Source organism: Leptopilina boulardi, unplaced genomic scaffold, assembly GCF_019393585.1.
Source record: "Leptopilina boulardi isolate dan_hultmark-lab unplaced genomic scaffold, ZJU_Lbou_2.1 LbouV2_325, whole genome shotgun sequence".
Lineage (NCBI taxonomy): Eukaryota > Metazoa > Arthropoda > Insecta > Hymenoptera > Figitidae > Leptopilina > Leptopilina boulardi.
In genome coordinates this window covers 4481794-4487177 of record NW_026137891.1, presented here as the reverse complement: position 1 = coordinate 4487177, position 5384 = coordinate 4481794, and positions in this window count along the sequence as shown.

The following is a 5384-nucleotide window of genomic DNA, read 5'->3' as shown; positions in this document are numbered from 1 at the left end:
ATTTATAATTTTTTATTTGATCTAAATAAGAATTTCATTTATATAAAATTGTTATTTACGCCAAATGGAATAGTATTAATAAACGTTTATTTAACTCAAATATAATATATTTAGTTCAAATAAAATATTTCTCTGGTTGTGGAACGTTAGAAAAAATTTTTTATCCAAAAACATAAGTAGAAAAATATTTCTCTTTCTAAATCGTTGATTATAAACGTTGTGAACTTTATCGACGTTATTTGTTTCAAATAATATATTACTTGAATTATCAAATAAATATTTACTTGAACCAAATAATTTTTATTTGAATTAAATAAACTGTATTTGAAAAATAATTTTCTGTATTTGAAACAAATACCATAATTGACTTAAAATATTAGTAATTATTTAATACAAATAAAATAAGAGTAATCTAGAATTAAGATTACCTTCTTCTGGATGTAGATAAGATAAACTTTAATTCAAACTCATTTATTTAATATTAAAATATAAACCATTCTCAAATTGTTTGTAAGAAACATTTTACAATTTTTCTTTAAAAACTTATTAAAGGCAAATTTGCAAAAAAAATTCAAAATACAAAACACTCAAAAATTTCGATAAAATTTTTAAAGAATTAAATTTTTAAAATAACATTTAGAAAATAAAATTTTAGACATTTTTACAAAATATTCTTAAATGCAAAAATTTTACATATTTTACAGATAATATTCTAAAATAAAATTTTACAAACAAAAAACATTTACAAAAAAAAACTGCAAAATAAAATAATATATAAAAAATTGAGCAGTATTTTCTATAATAAAAATAAATAAGCTGATAAGTTAACTGTGATATCATTTTAGAAAATAATATTTATAGGTTATTCACGTTGAGTTCTCTTAGATTCTATTTTTATATTTCTAAATTCAATTATGACAAAAACTAGCGAAAAAAAAAATTGGCTCTAATATTATAACATTAAGACTCAAAACGTTCAAAGAAAGAACATTTTCTAAAAACAACTCTAGTATAATAGTATTTAAAAAAAATATATCTCAGGTATTATGGGAACATAACAATTTTTAATTAAATTGACTTCATTGATTATTGATGATAAAAATCAAATCACTGTAAAAAAATAAAAATAAATAAAGTAGAATAATTTTAAGTAGAATATTTTTTTTTTTAGTTCTTTTAGAGAAATTTAAAAAAAAAATCTCTAATGGAAAATAACAAATAGTTTAGTTTAAAAACAAAAAATAATAACACAAGTGGACCATATACTACAAAATCCAATCATCAGCTGTATTTATAACATTACAACGTAACTGAATAGTGATGCTTCGTAACCCAAAATAGATACACAGTTTATTACCTCCACTTCCGCGAATTAAAAAAAAAAAAATTCAAAGACAGGGTCTCCAGTTGTTTTTAGATTTAGAAAAAGTAGAGTATTTTGACAAAACATTTTTTTTTTTCACTAAACACGCACAACGGTTTCAAAAAGGCGTTTGGGGGCCTAATTTTTTTTTTATTATCGCCCAGGTAAAAAAAAATTTTAATACAAAAAAAAGTAGATGAAAATTTTATTTTCTTTTTAAATTATCTGGGCATAATAAAAATCACCAAAAAGAAAAGACTTTTTTATAACGTATTTATGAATAAAAAATATGACAATTTTGGGATCAACGTAGGCCACTTAGTTCGATATTGCGGGTTTTATATTAACTTGAGTACAATTTTACAAAACCGAGTTAGTTCGAACAGAATAGTTTCGACACGATTTTTTATGGAAATTAGTTGCTAGAATGTTGTATAGTGGATAAAAAAAGGGAAAAATAAAAAAAAATCATTGAGTATAAACGATAACACAGAAAAAAAATAACTAAACGACTGCGATAGAAAATAAAATCGAAGGGAAAAATTTCATTGCGGCTAAAATAATGAAATATTTTTCTTTCTCCTTCTTTTTTCGAAAAAAAAAAAATCCTGTTATCACGTTTTTCATCAATTTAAAATACATTCACGGACATCCGTCTTCCACATAGTACAAAAATTTATAATTTTTTTTTAGTGTGCGCGAGCTGGTCAAAAAAAAAAACTGTCCAGAAAAGTTATGAGAAAATAATTTTAGAAATCATTAAATTGTTGAAAAAAAAATTGATTACAATAAAATTCAACTTGAAAGAAGCGTTTTTAATAAATTCGAAACAAAATTTTTAAAATTAAATAAAGACCAAAAAAATATTATAAAATAAATAATAAATACTACTTATTTTATAATACTTTAAATAAATACAATTCTTAACTTTAGATATTCTATTTTTAAAATAAGAATATTCCTACTTAGTAATTTTAAATATAAATTTTTCAAGATTAAGAAAATGAATTCTTATTTTACACTCAGAAAAAAATTCGTTTGAAGCAACCAAATTTTGGTTAAATCAACAAAATAAATGCATTGTTATACAGTTAACCAAACATTTGGTTGCATATAAACCAAACGTTTATTTAACTCAATCAAATTTTTTCTTTGTTCAAAAAATTTATTAAAATAAACCAAACAGTTATTTAGATCAAATAAATATTTATTTGAATTAAACAAATTTTGTTTGAACTAACCAAAAAATTGGGTAAATATAAAAAAATGGTACATTTGGTTCAAACATATCTTTTTTCTGAGTGTAAGAGTAAAACTGAAAAATTAACATTAAATTAATAAAAATGTGCTTCTTAATTAAAAACAGTTTTATATACAGAGTAATTTTTATGTTCCGAACTCTCTAACAAAATTTTTTTAATCTCATTTTTTTCGTTTCTTACACTCAGAGAAAAGATTTCTTTGATTTAAAGAAACCAGTTTCTTTGACTTGTTACACTGGGTTACATAAAAATGGTCAAGTCTTGTTTATTTAAAATTTTCTGTGTTTATTGAAAGTTTAGGTGTCACTGAACAAGAATATACCCAAAAAAAATTTTTTCATTCGGTCAGTTCCGTAAAAAACGAGATTAAAGTGTCAAAAAATCGCTTTTTTAGCACTTTTTGAAGCGTTGTAAAACGAAAACGCAACAAGATAAAAACCTTCACGAGGGCTTGAATGAAAGCTTAAACCTTCAACTTTGAGTCCCAAAACTGAAAAGTGAATGATAATTGCGCAGAAAATTTATATAACATGAAATGAATATCTCAAATAGTCAAAATAGTTGGGATAGAGAGCACTTGTTAAAAATCGATTTTCATTACCGAATTTATTTGGAACTTGTTACTTGGAAGTTTTCAACGTTTCTATTGACGTTTCGAAAGTTGGATTTAAAAAATTCAAAATGGCGTTCAAATATTTCAAAAAACCCCGAGGAAAAAACTGCGATAAAATTCACTCCATTTTTGAAATTTTTGAACGCCATTTTTAATCCGCCATTTTGAATTTTTTAAATCCAACTTTCGAAACGTCAATAGAAACGTTAAAAACTTCCAAGTAACAAGTTCCAAATAAATTCGGTTATGAAAATCGATTTTTAACAAGTGCTCTCTATCCCAGCTATTTTGACTATTTGAGATATTCATTTCATGTTATATAAATTTTCTGCGCAATTATCATTCACTTTTCAGTTTTGGGACTCAAAGTTGAAGGTTTAAGCTTTCATTCAAGCCCTCGTGAATGTTTTTATCTTGTTGCGTTTTCGTTTTACAACGCTTCAAAAAGTGCTAAAAAAGCGATTTTTTGACACTTTAATCTCGTTTTTTACGGAACTGACCGAATGAAAAATTTTTTTTTGGGTATATTCTTGTTCAATGACACCTAAACTTTCAATAAACACAGAAAATTTTAAAAAAACAAGACTTGACCATTTTTATGTAACCCAGTGTTATCTTTAATTCAAAATAAAATTTTCTTTGAAACAAAAAAAGGTTCTTTGTGTAAACAAAAAAAAAAAAAGTGGAATTAAAAAAAAATTCTAGGGGGTCCGGAACATAAAAATCACTCTGTATGTATAGAAGAAATAAAAAATAAAAACGATTATTAAAAAAAAGTAAATAATTTAATAGAAAATTAAAATCATTTTTTTTTATTTTTGCATAAATAATTGTGCCTTAATTTTGCAAGCTTCTTTCATTTCGAGAATTTTATTGAACTTTCTAAAAAAAACATTAAATCTCTTTCTAATTTACTTTTGACATTTGAAGTCAGTAAAATTGAAAGTATTTTTGATTGATATTGGTTATAAAATAGATGAAATATTGAAGTTATAAAGTTATGGTTATATATGTGTAGAAAAAAATACACATTTTTCAAACTGTACTCATATTTTATTAACTCGTAACTTAATCTTCACTTTTTTTTCATTCAACGCACAATTAATTCGTTAACACTTAAAAAAAAGCATATGAACGTTAGGTACTGTTACATATGTATGCTTGTAGATATGTAAATTAATTTCTGCTAATAATTCTCTGGGGGCTTATAAATATATTACTTGGTGAATGGTTATAATTTTTCTATGTCATAGAAAGAAATAATTTTCAAAAAACACATATCACCCTATATTTGGATGTAATGACAATATGATAATTTCATAAAAATAATTTTTTAATTTTCCTATTTTGGTCAGTGTATTAGCGTTTTTTTTTTTTTTTTTTTTTTTTTTTTTTTTTTTTTTCTAATTTTGACTTTAAACCAAGTTTAATAAAAAGCCGCAGATTTATTGCAATAATTTCTAGGAAGAGTGGCTCGAGACAAGTATATTTATAGCGATTGTGGGATTGTAACAAGAGTGTAGGAGGGCTAAGATGTGTGGTATTTCAGCTTTCCATATACACTAATAGACGAGAAAAATATATAAAAGTCCGTAAAATATTTCTGACAAAGATTTTTTTTTTCCAAATTGAATGTTTACAAGAAATTAATCTAATCTGAGTTATTTCTCACAATTAATTTACAAAATGAAATATTTCTCATAAAATAGTGAACAAATTATTTTAATTTTTACCCATTAATTATAATTTCACTATTTTACAGTAAGATAAAAAAAATATTTTTTTTGCATAAAAAAAAGTTTCTTTTCAAAATAATACGTTTTGAAATCGTAATTTTTGAAAAAAAAAATTTTTCTTATTTACATAATTTCTTATTTACATAATTATTATTTTTAAGACATAAAGTTCCTTAAAAATAATTAGAAAACAAATCTCTTGGAGTAAAACTGCAATCAATGTAAAAAAAAAAAAATGGAATGATATAGAAAAAGAAGAGAGTACAATATTTAATCATATCATTATAAGTCCTCAATAAAATGATTCCGTCATATAAGAGTCCTGTGAAGAAAAGGGAATCAAAATCGATCGAGAAAATGAGAGAGCTATTATGAAAATAATTCGCAGCAATCAACATGAAAAATTGTAT